We start from the raw sequence: 16,224 nt of genomic DNA, 5'->3' as shown, positions 1-16,224 counted from the left end.
AGACCTGGGTCAACACTGAGTTCCTGACTGATTTAAAATCCCTGCTCTCATGTACTTCTTTTGAAGCAGTAAGCCACTATTTATTTGAGATGAAGTTTAAATTTAAAACCCACAATGTAAATTACTTGGGAAGGGATGTCATTTTGTGCACCATAATGGTGATAAGCTGAATAAAACAATTGCAGGAAACTTATTTCTGGGGGAGAAGCCAAGGGAGATATTTTAGCCATGGCACTTTTATGATAACTTCTGGAGCTTGCTCCTCTTACCAGAAAGATTATGGATGTTTGACTGGTACAATCAAAACCAGCTGGATTTGGGGAATTTTAAAGGGTTGTTTATTAAAGCATTTTTATAAAAACCCAAGAAGTCCAATTAGTAGAATTCAATTCATAGGAGTTTAAAAATTAATGGTAACTTACCTTATGAAATATGGATCACTTGAGACCAAACTAAGAGCAGACATATGGTTTTGATTTTTTTTTTCCTTTAAACATGGGCACGGTGCTAAGGCCAGACAACTTTATTTTCCTGATGCATTATAACCAGCTGCAGATGTTTTAGATGTTATCGCTTCTAAATGGGCTCTGACAAATGTCTCCTGGAAGCCAGCAGCTCTAAATATTACATACACTGTATGCTGAGGAAATGTTGAAAATAAAGTTTTAGGAATTAAATGTTCAGTGTCTGAATCAAGAAAATTTACTTTCTGCCTTTCTCAGGAGGATTTGCTAGCTGAAAACATTCTTTTGTGAGACAGGCACAGATGTTAGTCAAGACACACATGGAGATTGGAACAAATATTGCCACAGATGGTTTTGCATGGTGTTATTTACTGGCCCTCTACTGCTAATACTGGAAGGTGGACACTTGGAAAGGTACATTGACATATAACTAAATGCTGACCTGGAATTTGTAACAGGTGTACAGCTATTCAGCATTAAGGCAAAAAGAAAAATTGAAGTATTTATTAAAGCATATGGAAACGTTGTGTTTTGTGCATCAGTGAGCAGGGAATGGCCCTCTGCTGCAAAAACTTGTGATATTTCACTTACTCTGTTCAAGATTAAATAGTTTTAAGTAAAGGTTTTTTTGCGCTTCTTGTCTTTTCTGCATAGCTTTGAATCCTTTGAATCACCCAGAAGGACATTTTCACATATATATGGGATACAAAATGTCGCTTCTGTATCAGATGTGTGGCTTTGTGGGGGAAGAGGGACCATATGAATATTGACATGGGAATTGCATCTGATGTCCTTGACTTGCAAAATTCAGACAGCTTGATTCATCGCTGCATAAACCATTCACATTCATTTTTCCATACCCTGAGAGAGAGTGGGAAAATATCTGTGCTTTGCTGTAACACCTCATTACCATGTGATTCCATATGCAGCTCTCAGAGTTCTCGGGTCAACAGGGGAGGAAGGAGGTGTCCTGAGGGGACAGGCTGAGTGACTGAAGGCTGCAGGCTGAAAACTGGGCAGTAGAAATACCTCTTCTGGCAGGGATGTGCCAGGCACTGCATCTGATAGGGCTTGTTCATATGTTAGCAGTTCACCAAGTAATGGTGGCCCTTGAAATTTTGTTGGGAGTCTTGCAAAAAATCTTTATGGAGTTTTAAAGGAAAATGGGGATTGCTGAAGTGTTATCAATAACTTTTTTTGTGTTTGTGAGAGTTGTTTTGGTGAAAAGGTATTTCAGAACATGTTATGTCCTTATTATGTGTATAAAAGGTTAATGATGCATTTAGTTTGTACCACACAGGGTGACCAGAGGGAATCTCCTTGCCTGTCTGTGTTACCCCTAAAGAGCCTTGCTCCAGCTTTGGTCTGGTTTAAATATAAGCCAGCTTGTGCTCACTGGAATCCCTGGAGTCTGCCTGGCACTGGGGAGCAATTCCAAGAGCAGATTAGGGCTGGAAGCATCAATGGGTAAGTGCTGGAGCAGGGACCTGCATGCTTTGCTGGGAGGGACATGGCACAGTGCCCCGGGTGGGAGCAGAGCCCAGCAAATGCAGGTCTAATGATTTGGATTTTGCTTTTTCACATTAGTGTTTAAAACTGCTTAGATATAATCCCCCCAGCAAATCTCTCCATGCTCTGGGATGGTGAACACTGGCTGCTGCACGCTGGTTTTTAAGTATGAACTGGTTACACTGAATTCTTGTGCAGCTGAACAAAGGCTCTCTCTGGTGCCTGGCAAAGAAGAGAAGTTTTCATGTCTGATTCTGTTTGTACAGGAGCATAAAATGGGTCTTTGTATCAACATGCTATAACAAATGAAACATTCAGGCAGAGGTTTGGTTTGATGCTTGCCAGTTGTGTGGTGCCTCTGGAAAATCACAGAATGTATGTATAAAATCCTTGGCAAGGAGGAGAACTTACACTGAGTTCAGAGTCCAGAGCTACTAGTTGCATGTGTTGAGTTGGACATTTTTCCTTGGCTTACAAACCATTATTAAGAAAGTTTATGCATTGAAGTTTGATGTTCATAATATGAACATTTTCTTGGTGGTTGCTCACCTGAGCTACAAAGAAGTTTCTTCTGCCAGTCACCCAGGATACTTCCACCATGTCTTGAGCTTGCTCTGGTGTCATGCCACAAGTCCATCAGAAAAAAAATCTCAAAGATAGTATGTGCCCCTCAGCTGCAGCTGTCTCAACATAATTATGCTCAGAGGTCCTTTTTCTCCACTGCGTATGGAGCCTGAATCTCTCACATTCCAGATTAAAAGACAACCCACAGTTCATTTTCTGAAACATCAGTCAAAAGCACACAGAATTTTTGTGTAGCTCTTAGAAGATTGATCTGAATACTCTGAAATCCATAGAAGCTATGAACTTTGGCTTGCATCTCCTTAAGGAAAAGAAAATGATCCTCCCTTTGATGGAATCTAGCAGAAAGTTGGCTTCCATTTAACTTGAAGGAATTTGGGGTGGTTTCTCATCTCTGTGGTCTAAGTGGAATATCTTGGCTTGTTCATAACAACTGCTGCTTTTTAAAAATGCGTTTGAAGGCATTTTGGAGGTTAAAGTATTTGATTTTCCCATGTTACTCATCATGTACTGTAGTTTCTTCTGACTTTCCCCCTCTTGGAGGAAATGTTCAGCTTTCTGCAGTGAGAGCTGCTGCAGAAGGAGTTCCAGACAGTCAGGAGGGTTCTTACAGAGGATAGAGGATTAAGTGATGAAAGCTTTTATAACTACATGAGCATTGGGCTGGTTTTGGTGTTTTGGGTTTGTTTTTTGGTTTTTTGGGTTTTTTTGTTTGTTTGGGTTTTTTTTTATGCAAAGGTCTTTCTGAAGCTTGCAAAGAAGATTAAATAGAACAGTGTTACTGTGGAGTTGTTGTTTAATCGGGCTTTTCTTTGACTGTCACTGAGATTAAAAATGTTAACACAGGCTTGATACAGTTCTAGAAACTAAAGCAAGTGCCTTTTTAAAGTTCCCTATAGGGAAGGTGTCTCAAGTTGCAGCAACTAATCAGATTCAACTGTTTGGAGATGTTAAAATAGGTGTACGAAGCAGACAAACATGTGGAATTTCTCACCTACTAATAATTATTTATTGATTCCTTTAAGGCTGGCACTGAAGTTTCCCTTCTCTTTTGACAGAAGCAACTTTCTGCTTGAAAAGGTTTTTAACCTCTTTGGTTTGATAAGCCTAAAAGTTAGGGGGAGGTGGAGACCGATATGTGTTCCTGTATGAGGAAGTCTGAAAGAGTTTTACTTTTTTGGAGTGGGTAGAGATGGCAGGAAGAATAGTAAATTAATTGCCTGAAGGTGCTCAGCTGCCTGAAAAATAAGTGTCCAATATCCAGGGCCTGTTAAGGAGGGCTTGTCTCAGTAGTTGAGGCAATTCGATAATCTTGACCCCATCTTCCAGTTTACTTTCCCCTCCACTGTGCTGGTACGGCCCTGGATGGGGACTTACTGCAACCAAATCGATGAGAAAAGCTGGATTTGAGACAAGAAAAAAGCCTTTAAACTGAGCTCTGCTTCCGAAGATGACGAGTGTAGAACAGCAGTGTAATTCAGCAAACTGGTTTTGCTCAGCTGTGTAGAGTAAAAAGACTGTTGGTCTCACCCCTTCAAGGCATTTACAAGGATTTACTTCAGACCATGGACAAAAGTGTCAGGATTTATCAATCTAAGATTAGCTTTACTTGAAAGTACAGAGCAGGCTTGAAATTTGTTTTGTTATGCAAATTGGACACTAATTCCCCTGAATTGCATGAATCTTTCTTTTTACTTTTTGGCAAGATTGACGTCTCTTCATTACAGTAATGTTATGGTCCTCCCTCCTGTTAATGTAATTTGTGAAAATCCAGTCCTATTTAGGCTCTTCTGAGCAGCTGTCCTAAATGGGATTACTGAAACATAGACATTTATCTGAGCTTTTTGCTTTTATAATTCATAATAGTCAACTGCTCTGGCTTAGGCTTTTTGGGATGGTGAACTTGGCTTGCCTCTTTGCACAGTGGTAAATTTATGGAAATACATAAATATTTCCTAATCTGGGAGCATCATGTAGACACTTAAATCTCAATGTCTCTTTGCTTACTTCAAGTTTCAGAAGCTGTTCTTAGAAATAAAAAAGACTAGTTCACTTTATGTGTGGCCTCTGGAGTGTTTTGTAACATGAGGCATGGGAAAGTAGGTCTGGTTGAAGTCATCTGTGAAGAAATACTGAGAGAGAAGTGGCACTTCTCTCTGAGGTAGATACTGAGGAGGGGTGAAAGTGTTTCCTTGCTCTGTCTGCTGGTGAAGTGAATTTAGATGCATGTGAAGACCACTCCTGTTGGCATCTTGCTGTGAAATGCCAAGGCTGACTTTTAGTATTTGTTAGATATGAATTATGAAGTGATCTGGGTCCATATTCAGTGTGCATCTCTTAATAGCATAAAATTATTCAAAGTTGACTTGTTTCCATGCATTAAATGTCTGGCATATTTATGATTCTCTTGCCTTTCTATGAAAGGTGGCAACTTCCACATCTAACATTTCGCTTGTGTTTTGGGAAGGCAGTTGCTTTTCTTTTAATTTTTTTTTTCTTTTTTATATTACCTTAAAATATGTAGCTTGTCTCCCAGTGATCTTGCATGTTCTGACACCCAAAACTGGCACTGTTATGTAATGGATTTGGGATTCAGACTAATGTTCTTGGGCAAAACACACTTGCCATTTAGCATCAGGTTTCATGATCTCATGGGGAGAGACTGCTCACAGGATTAGGTGTGGCTGCCTGTGGTTTGGGCTAAATAATCTGCCTGCTGACTACTGCTAGTTGTGGTAACCAGTGTGGTGCTTTTTTCCCCTGAAGCTTGACAAGCACCTGTACTGTTGCAGTCCCACCTTTACTTAAAAAGCCATCTTTCTTACCACAGCCTGTCTCATCCATGAATCCTTACCCTGAGAGCAGCACTGCAGAGGGGATGTTTTCCACAAGAGGTTAGTTGATTAAATGCTATGACAAATTATTACAGCTACTTGAAAGCTTCTGTCTTCAATTTTACAGTGTCAAGTTACTCTGTCTTACTTAAGTGCCAACACTCTCCAGCTGCCTTTTGTCAAGGTCATTGTACATGACTCACCTGTAAACGTGTTCTCTTCTCTGGGAGGGGAGAGCAGATGTTTCTGCCTCCAAGAGATGCTCCAGGCACTTGCTGCAGGAGATGGTCAGCAGGCTGTCAGAAGCAATCTTTATGGGCAGGCTGGTCTTTCACAAGGAGATGTGTTTACAGAGCATGAAATGAACATTTTTGCACAGAAGCAAATAATTGCTTACAACGGAGACTTTAGTAGCAGATTTGAAGCTTGAATGATCATTAGTAAGGTCAGCTGGAGCACACATGGTGTCCATCTCCTGAGCAAAGTCATTCAGGACTTTTTAGCTGTTCTTTTGTGCTGAAAGGTTTTAAGACATTGTAATATTCACGCCATGAGCTTGTCACTTTTGATAAAAACTTGTGATAGGCTGTGTTGCTACATGTGTATATGTAGTATAGTTTCTTCAAAATCATTCTTGAATGGAAAACTATTTTTTGAATTGCAGGAAGAGAGGAAGGAAGCCCATGCCCATTTTCTCAGTCTTAAATTAATATTTAATAGTATTCCAGCACTGGCAGGGTTTTTAAGATTCTCTGCATGAAATGTGTGTGAAACAGGCTGTTGTCACAAGCAAAAGGGATCTCTGTGAAAGCTTTCTGTGGTCAGGAGATGGGTCTGAAGGGCAGCAGCTCTCAGGCAGTGTTGGCTGCCCCAAAATGCTCTGGTTAATGCTCTCACTCCTCAGGTCAGAGCTCTTTCTTGGGCAGTAATGAAAAATGGTTTCCGAAGAATGGCTATTGCCAAAATTAACCAGATTGATTCTTCACTGATGACACAGATCAAGACTTGAACTTCAGTCTTCTATGGTAATAAGACCAGTTCATCATCAGTAATTGCATCTCTTTGTTCCCAGCAGCTTCTTCAGCCTCCTTACTCTCCTCCAAGGTCACTTCCTCACTCAACAGATGTGCAAGTCTGGCAGAGCATTTAAAAACCACAGAGCTTGAAGGAGATGAAGTTTTTGTTAAAGCAGTTCAGTTTGATTGCAATTCACCACGTCACAGAATTGAGGAAGTCTGACTGATGCTAACTGTGAGTGCAGACAAACGTCAGAGCAGAGGGAGCCTCTCCTCTCTGCACACCACAGTTGGAAATGCTTAAGGCTTGGAGTGCTCCATTTTCAAGACATCTGTGCTGCTTCAGGGAGGGAAAAAATTGCCAGTGTCACAAAGGCTGTTCTGAAAACATCTTTAAAATGCTGTGTGTTACACCCATGATCTTCCCATTGCTTTTCTGTAGGACATCTTTCTCCAGAGGGCAGTGGCCCTTCTTCCTTCATTCACATTGTGCAGAACAGCATTAAACATAACCCCTTTCAGCAGAGTTACCCTTGTCTGTGCTGAAAGCCAATGAATGTGGTGGCTCTTGAAAGGAACATCTGAGCATTGCCTGAGTACTCCCAGAACAACTGTCCTTGAGTCCAGAGAACACACAAAATCTAGGATACAAGTTGTGTCTCACTCCCTGTCCCCATTAAAACGAGGCTTTAAAATAGTTTATGCTGCTCTGTACAAGGCTGAACAGACATTCACCTTCAGAATTCCTCCAAAGAGCTGAAGTGGAGCTCCCTGTGTGAGCTGAGCAGCCAGCATTGTTTTGCCAGTGCTGTTTTTGCCATGAGGTGTTACACCATAAATTTTCAGAGGACTCCAGAGAGATGAACACACAATGAATTAGTCAGGCCCTCTGTAACACGACCTGCTAATAGCCTGCCCTCTCTGAAACAGTCCCAGCAGTGGGAACTTAATTCTTTTTTCCTGTTTAATGAGACTTGGTAGAACAAACACCTAAGCAAATCTGAGGGGTTTGTAGCTGTCATTCTCTGCTGCATCTCATGTACAACCATGCATTTTATTTCTTTATTGATTTTTTACCCCTTTTTGTCAATGCTTAAGCAGTATTCTTTCAATATGGAGCAAGACTCATAAAAATACCAGCTATAACACATTCTAGTCAAATTGGGTGCTTCTTTATTCTGGTATGAGAAGCTGCAAAAACTGTATTTCAGAGAATGTCCTGCTGTATAGCAATTTTTCTCAGTCCCATGGAGCTTCATTATAGCGAGGTCAGACTATGCCGTAGAGAAGAAAATTTATATTTTATCATAGGGCTAACTTCTATGCTCTTGTAATGACCCTGAAGGACAGTAAATGCTCTAAATAATTCAGCTTCTCTGGAATTCAGTTCTACTGTGCTATAGGAGCTAGAATAGATCTAGGAAAATAGAAAATATTGTGGTATATTTTAATGTGGTGCCTAAAGGATGTTTATGAGGATGTTTGCTGCTATAACTCTATCCAGGAAGTGGACATGTAAAATTTCAGGAATTCAGTGTTCTGAAAAGGGAAAGAGCTCCCTTAAGATCCTTGTGGTGAAATGAAACTCCTCGAAGTTGAATTGTCTCTTGGCCCAGGATGGAATATATTAATTTCTCATGTAGTTGAAAAGCCTCTTCCATAATTCCATGTGTGGTACTTCTAGTTTCATGTCTTGGCCTTTTCTTTGCAGCTGTGTGGAAAAGTGTGAGGGCTATTTGTAGTGCGTGCCTTTCCTTTTCTGCCCAGTCATCTCTGCCCTCATCAGCATCCATTATGTTGCATTTTTCTGCGTGTGATGTTTTTGTAAATATCTCAGGATGAAATTAGCTTTTTTCAAACAGCAGGAGAGAGTTCCATACAGTCATGATGATAGAACAGCTGCTGAACAGCTGCATAAAAAAAAAATCATTGAAGTCTCACATTTGTGCAGCTAATGTCTTCTTTACCCTTTGAATTGTATCCTAAATTTTTGATGCTTTTTTCTGTGGCCAGGACTGCTTTTGAATTTTAATCCTGTTCTCCAGTTAGCAACATCAGCAGATTTAACAAGCCTGTTTTCCATTCCAGTATTGAAATCGATAGATAATTTTACAGGGTCTAGAAAGATCCTGGCAAAGATTGTTTAGACACATGACCTGAATGTTTGCATCAGAATGTGTAAGTTTTGATTAGATTTGAGTGAATTCCAATTTGGATATTAGCAATAACAAGACACAGCATGCTCAGTTTTACATCACACCTCTCTTTTCTCTCCTGTCTGCCTGGTCTGCTTGTTTCTTCCCTTTTAATCCTGACACTGCTGTAGTTAGCAGCAGTTTGTCACTTTTAAGATGACATCCAAAAGTGATTTGTCACCTTTTAGACATACACAATGTTTTGGTGTCTGCATCCCCAGCCCTACTCTTCCTCAATTCCTAAGAAATGTTCAGCATCTTTCAGTTATTGGAAATACTATCTGCCTTCCACAGGCAGCCTGACACTGTCAACCAGCTTCTTCCCAGACCAAAATAATTTGTTTTTTCCAGCCACTTCTTTCCCCTATTACACCCAAACCAGGCTCAGTGGTCACTACTGGAGGGCATCTCTAGAAGGGACTTGATCCTTTCCTGGCCTTGGCTGAGCCTCACCTCGCCCCTGGGTGCAGGTGTGGACAGTTCAGTCTTGGGCTGGCATAAAGATGTGTGATATTCCCAATTCCCTGCAGTGTTTGAAAGGGATGGAGTGAAGCCTCGTGAGCAGCTTGCTTGGGAGAGGAGTATGAAACTTGGGAAGTGTGAGGAGATGATGCACACACGGTGCCCAGGAACAGGAGTGCTGCAGGGAGCTCTGCCAGCTTTCCCTGGGGAGAGGGTGCCAGACGCTCTCCCTCGCTGGGTACGTGTGCTTGGCACCTCAGCTTTTGACTGCTGAGAGGCCGCTGGAGATTACTCTAAATGCAAGTTATTTTTGAGGTGCTCAGCACTTGTCCATGTGATATCCTACCCTGAGTGGTTCCTGGTGGGTTTTTTAGGCCATAATTGTGTGATATGTGTGTTCTCTGTGTCATTTTTGCCACCCATCAGTGGTGACTTTGTCTCCTAGAAGAGGTTGATGATTGAATTTGGGATTTTTGTGCAATAACTCTGATTTTTGAGAATTTGGGAATTTGTGCTTTTGCTGGGTGAGCAACAGTTAAATAACTCCTTGGGAAGAAGAGCCCTGTTAAATGTTTCTTTTCAGTGCTGATGTTTTCAGTTTAACATTTAACATAACACTGTCAGGAAGCATCAAGTTTGCCAGGAAGGTGGTAAGGGATTCACTTTAAAATCTTTAAATAGCTAAAAGGGAAATAGGAGTATTCTGTTGATGAAAGCCAGAAAATTGTGGTATTGCTGCTAAGAAAAAGCTGTGCTGAGAGTGATGCTGTTGGTGGGAATCAGGCAGCAAACCTGTTTTGGAGCACCACCTGTAGTAATAGTAAAAGTTTATTTAAAAAAATGATTTTTTTTTCCCTAAACTAAAGCTGTCAGAGTGGTTGTTGATTTCACAATGTCTGCAAGGCAAGTGAGCAGTGTCAGCTCTGAAGGTACTGTCTGAAGAGTGGAAAATCAAACAGAAAAATGCTTGTGGTTCCTTTTGCTTTATTGGCATTAGCAGGAACTATTTGGTTCAAGGTGTGTGTGTTATGTAGGCAGGCTAATTGTTCCTGGTAGCAGGAGATAAATGGGGGAAGAGTGCACTCTGAAAATATCTGTAGACCTCTTGATGCCTTTTGGCTGAGTATTTATTGTGCCACCTGCCTTTCCAGGGACAGTTTAGGGTTAAGCTGCAGTCGTGCTCTGCTGAGCAAGGTGAGCTGGCAGAGCAGGTCTGGGGATCATTCCTGTGTTGGTGGATGCTGTTCATAGATGTTCTGCCATCCTCTGGTTTTGGGTCTCTCTTCCACAGATGACAGTCAGATTGTGCCTCCTCTCTAATATCTGGCTAGAGATACTTCATTAATTTTATGTGTAACTCCTAATGATGGGTCAAGGCTCAAGGGAAAAAACCTAAAATACAGATTTTTTTTTTTTTTTTCCTAGTAGCTTTCAAAATTCAAAGAAACAGTTTCTAAGCATGATATGCAGCTTGCTGTGGGAAGCACTGTGCTGACATAAAACACATTCTCAGTACCTGGCACACAACAAAGTGGCAGCTACAGTTCTCATTCCAGTTTTTGAGTCATATCTGTCACGTAGGTTTTGTATGGCTTGAATATATTTTTCCATAGCGCTGAACACTGGGGTTTTTTTACCTTTTTGAAGATTTCAGAAGAGCAGTATTAACCTTTCTGAAGCCAGTGTACTGATCTTGCTGACAAATCTTTGCCCCTCACCCGGCATCAAACCTTCCATAATGTGCCCTTGAATTTTGTTCGAGTAAGTTTGGCAGCAGCCCAGTTTCCATGAGGAAAGGTAAATATCTGATCTACACTGTCAGCTGTTGCAGACTGCAGCAGCTCTGTCAGGCTTATGGATGCCTTATGGTGCTCTGCCTGCTTTTTTGGGCAAAATCCTGAGCATTTCTGTTTACTATTATGAACTATAACTGTTGGCAAGCTTTCAAACTGCCTCGCTCATCTTACCTCAGAAAACATGTTCTAGTGCAGTCTCGCCTGTGCCTTTATCACAAAGTGCAGAGTGTCCTGGTAGTATACTTTGCACACTGGTAAGTCACCAAAATGAAAGTGTTTTTCTCTTGAAATGTCTGTCTCTGTGGAAAGTATTTAGAATTCTTCTTTTGCATGTCTAGCAGCTAGATTTTGTCCTGTCCTTGCTTCAAAGACTATTGGAGCATTAGCAACCTTATCTTTTTTTTTTATATATAATTTGATTTCTCTTTTCATACCAGTTGTGCCAGTTTATACCAGGACTTATACCAGGGTTTCCCAAGGACACAATCAGGTGAATTCCACTGAATGAAAGGCACAATTTATCATGTTTTATCATTCAAAGAGTTAAAAATGCTGTATATTTATTCCTGTAAACTGAAAAAGGAAAATTTGCAGTCACACATTTGTCAGGTCCACCTATGTGCAGCACCACCTGAATTGTCATCTTGTATTGGTTGAGTGCTGGGAATTTCACCTCTGTGTAGTATTTCTATCTTGAGGATATTCTGGATGCTCATTTTGATGTATTTTTAATGAGATTTCTGCTAATATTATACAGGGTGTGCTTCTATGCTTGTGTATCAAATGTTTGGAAGTTGTGTTCATCTGAGCAGTCCTTGATTGGCTTAACATTCCTCTAATCTGATCTGGAGTTCATAGCTCGAGTACAGGGAATTCACAAAAATGATGGAATTAATAGGTTTTGTGTCCTGCATTTTTACTAAATCTTAATACAGATTATTTGCCTATTTTTGCATGTGCAGCATAATCTGTAAGTCTTCCTGGAAAGTCAGATTTCAGAAACAATGCTCCAGAGTTTGCCCTTGTAGGAAGCCACTACACCTTGTGGGCTGTTCAGCTGAGTTAAATGGACTGTGGGTACCTGCAGACACGTGCCACGTTCTGCTTCAGATGGTCACTTCTCAAACTGGTCTCCACACCAGCTTGCTCCCTCCTTCTGTGAATGTAAGGCTGTATTTAAGACAGCTTCAGCTAGCACTAGATTCTGTGGAAAGCAAAGTGCATCTCTCTGGATTTTATGCCCGTAGCTTCTGCCAGGAGCTGCAGTCCAAAACCAGCTCTTGGACGTGTGATAAAACACTAAATGTGCCCTGGTTCCTTGGGAGAGCTCATCTAGTTTTATGTTTCCAGCAGAAAAGGAAGGTGGGAGGGGTGGGAAGTCTGATCTTATTTAGAATGGCAGTTGAGATATTACTTTTGTCTGCATCTTCATTTTGTGTGTTTGTTGTCCAAGCCCCTCCTGCTGTTGTACCTCAGGCAAGGTGAGGAGGGGATTGTCTCCATCAACCAGAGGCTAGCCACGGCATGAGATACTCTTTGGGAATTTTATAGGTGTTGCTGTATTTTAGAGCAAGGTCAAAGAAATGCTCCTATTGCTTGAGGGGAAAACAAGGTGGTTTAGCCCAGCTAAATGCCTGCAGGAGCTTATTCCACAGTGTTCAGCAGATTCCTGAGACAGGCTCAGAGTGGGAGGTGGAGCAGTTCTGTAGATGGAAAGGGCTGTAAACGTTCTAGTGAGCAGAAAAGATGAGAAAGCTGTTGTGGGCACATGAATTCTAAAACTAGGCCAGCTGGGGTTTTAACAGCTGAAAGGAAAGTCTGAGACTGAAACTGCTGTGCTGTCACAAGATGTGCTTAAATTCAGGGAAGGAAATGCTGCTTGGTGCTCTGTGCTGACCTTAGAAGGTGCTGTGCCTCTGCAGTCCTGAATTAGTCAAACAGAGAGTTCAGAACAGCAGACATCACAAAACTGCTGCTTGGTGCTCTGTGCTGACCTTAGAAGGTGCTGTGCCTCTGCAGTCCTGAATTAGTCAGGATATAATATTATATCTAAAGGTAAGCAAAGAACAAAGTGTGAGGTGTTTGGAGAGACAGATGACTAAGCTGGATGTTGTATCACTGTCCTCAGCTGATGTCTGCAGACTTTAATCCACTGATGATCCAGGACTTTTTGCAAGATGAATTTGTTTTTTATGCTAAGGGATTTTCAGCAGTTGATGAGTTGATGTTGAATAAAACTTGTTAACCGAAGGAATTTAAAGGGAGGGGGGGGTTTAATTTCAAACAAGTACTGTTCTAGCACTTGATCCAAAAAACTTACTGCATTAAAAAGCAGAGTCAGCTGAAAGCAGCAGGCTGTCCCATCCACGGAGGAGCTGGTGTTCTGCAAGAAACATATTCTTCAATAACTCTACAGCTCTCAAATGTCCCTGCACAGAAGGCTCTGCTTTGTGCCCTTCTGCACTGATCCCTTCAGCTGGTTCTGGTCCAGCTGTGGTTTCGTTCTCTGACACGGGGTAAGGACTGATCCAGGAGTGCCCACAGTTATCTCAGGCTCCACTGCTGAAGGAATCAGGATATTTCCATGCTCCAGAGCCTGGCCTCCTCAAAAACAAAGCAGAAATCTGAAGCTCAGTATTACTGGTGTTACAAGTGGGAAAGAAAACGATGGCCAAGGTATAGTATTCTGCAGGAAAAATTCAGGTCTGGTTCAAACCTGTTGCTTGGATGTGAGTCCCAACAAGCTATGAAGATGAACTTGGCTTTTTTGTCTTTGAAAGCACTTAAAAATTCTGCATGATGGGATACCATTTAGTCCTGCGTTGCCTTATAATAGTTCCTGAAATGTTGAAGGTATGAATTATGTTAATGTACCTTTTAAATTTTTTATGGACTGAAATAGCTTCAAAAATTAACCTTTTCAAAACACTTGGGTAGATTGCACAACAGGCTTTTAGCAGCCTTTTTTCCAGTAGTGTGCTGACTCCTGTTCCAGTAAACGAGGAGCTGTGATTGACTGAGGTTATGATCAGCTTCCTGACCCAGGAGCAGCCTCCAGCTGATGTTGGTGATATTTTTATTTTTCATTAGCTCATCTGAAAGTCTCAGCTGTTTTCCTGCCAGTAAAAAGGATGGAGTCTGTTTGTGCTGCGTGAGTGCTGTACCAGTTTGTTGTTCAACACTTGCTGATGGAGCTCTGACAAACCAAAAAAAGAATTTAATTTCTTCATGGTGCAATAACACTTGCTATCTATTTATTTATGAAAGGGTTACTTACTTTTGGCATGGATGGCCCCACGATCATTAAAACCTGAGCTTGCTGCAGTGAGAGGGAGGATTCCTCCTGTTTTCTGCTAGATCTGGCTTCCCTCTCATTTTGCTTCCTGAAACACCTCAGGTACTGCAGGTTTTGGAAGAATGGAAAGAATCTGTCTGTAGATGTTTTCTCTTTCTGCTCTGCCATGTCACAGAATGTGACAGCTGGGTTGTTCCCAGGTGTGTGCTCTTGAGTGTTCCACTGAGTTCACCTCAGGTTGTGAGTTCCTTTAATAAATAGAGGAATGGTTCTTATTTGCTGCTTTCCCTTTCCCTCTTATTTTTCTTGAATTATTTTGGCATCTGCAACATCTTCTTGGAGGATGTAAGTGCAAGACAGACTTGCTGAGGTGCTGGGATAAATGAAGAGGTCTGGGGTGAAGCAGATGCCCTGTTTGACACTGTCTCCAAAAATCATGGGTCTGATTATAGCTCCTTGGTTTGAAAGAAAATAATAAATCAGCAGAACAAATGTTTGAAGAGGGTTTGCGATCTTTACAGTATTATGGTGAACAGAAATGCTTCAGCAAATCTCTTTTCCTCATGTGTAGAAAACTCTTGGCTTATGTTTCGATCCGCACTTCTTTTCTTTTTTTATTTTGGCTGCAGCCAGGCGCACTAAATAGTGATTAAACAAAAAATTAAAATTCTGTTTTTGTGCATTTGGCGTTTGAACGCTGATCAATTGCTTTGGCTGCGTGTTAAGTAACAGTGTGGTAGACAACAGAAGGGGCTTATTTACAGCAATCTGTCTAAATCCATTTTCAATGTATTGCTTAATATGCCTTTCTACTTTAGTTCATTTTCAGTTTTTAAAAAATGAAAGCTGGAAACAGGCAGGAGAACAGTTTAAGATATTGCTGGAGAAGTAATCACTCCTTAGTGGTAAACAATTTTCAGTTCTTAAGGGAAGGAAAATGTGCTTGAGCTGAAATAGAACTTATGGGTTTGTTGGAGGAGCTACTGGATGGAATTCAATGGTTGGTGCACTTACATAGCCTGACTGGATGATCATAATGAAACCTTCACACTTTAAAATCTGCTGTTTATGTCATGTTTACAATTGACCATTTAAAAAAAAAGTAATATTTTTGCAAAATGGGAAGCTAACACAGAGCAGAAGTGAAAATTGCTGACCTCTTTTATAGGGATAGAAATCCGTGTCCATAATGTGAATTTACCCTAACCATACAGAATTGACAGCTCCAATGTTCAAACAATGGTCACTGCATTCCACAGGTAAAATGCACATAAGGGGGGGATGTGGTGGAGGGTTTTGACAAAAATGTTCTACCTCCTGCTATGCAGTTAGAGTTAATGAGAAATTAGGATGAGAGTGTAAATTGAGATGAAATACAGCATTACATATATGACATAACTCCCCATAAATGAGATGCTTGTTTAAGAGTTAAAGGAAAAATCAGTCCTAGGAAAGTTGCTGTGTTTTGCAGATTGCTCTGATATCACAGTCTAGAGCATTTGTTGAAGGAGTATCATCAAGTTATGTAATTTGCATAATTGAGTCAAATCCCATGCAGCATCCCTGAAGGAACCACTAAAAAAAGCAACATTCTGGTCCCTGTATGCTGTGTCTGGATTTCTAGAGCCTCAGACATCTTTTACAAAGAGGGGGGGTGGGGGGAAGCAAGAAAGAAGGAAAAGAGCTTCCAAAATCACATCAGTGTCAGCAACCTGCCCATTTTCCCAGTGAGAGGGACTTTGAGGACATTTGGGCACATCCTCCCTCATGGTGGCATCGTGCCTGTAACTTTACACACAGCTCTGCTGATAGTGATGGCATGAGAACTGCAGTCAAGGAAGGGGAAGGCAAATGTTTTATAGTTCACACAGACTTTTTTTGGTGGTCTGCTGAAATTAAGTTGGTGTTGAAAGTGGGGTTTTTAACCAGAAATACGATGCTGATCTGGCTGCTGCAGCTACACCTTCCCTCCAGGGCTGTGTGCATGGTGAGGGCTGGCAAGGTCACCGAGGCAAAGACACTGATATTCCTTTTCTAGCACTGCAAGTCACTTCAAAATTAGTGTTTAGAC

At 41.2% G+C, this 16,224-nt stretch overlaps 1 protein-coding gene across 2 annotated transcripts in view; it reads left to right on the top strand.

The window, feature by feature from the left end:
* Positions 1-16,224, top strand: part of GALNT10 (polypeptide N-acetylgalactosaminyltransferase 10) — an 81,349-nt gene that overhangs the window by 18,402 nt on the left and 46,723 nt on the right. The window contains exon 1 of one of the 2 annotated variants that reach the window (XM_041397766.1): positions 11,067-11,112. The exons of the other annotated variant lie outside the window; for it this stretch is intronic. The gene's annotated coding sequence lies outside the window, so the exon portion shown is untranslated. Of the gene's footprint in view, positions 1-11,066; positions 11,113-16,224 lie in introns of those variants that run through there. 2 annotated transcript variants of the gene reach the window in all.

Source organism: Onychostruthus taczanowskii, unplaced genomic scaffold (genome assembly GCF_017590055.1).
Source record: "Onychostruthus taczanowskii isolate IOZ18803 unplaced genomic scaffold, ASM1759005v1 scaffold14, whole genome shotgun sequence".
Lineage (NCBI taxonomy): Eukaryota > Metazoa > Chordata > Aves > Passeriformes > Passeridae > Onychostruthus > Onychostruthus taczanowskii.
This window is presented reverse-complemented; position numbering and strand designations above follow the sequence as displayed.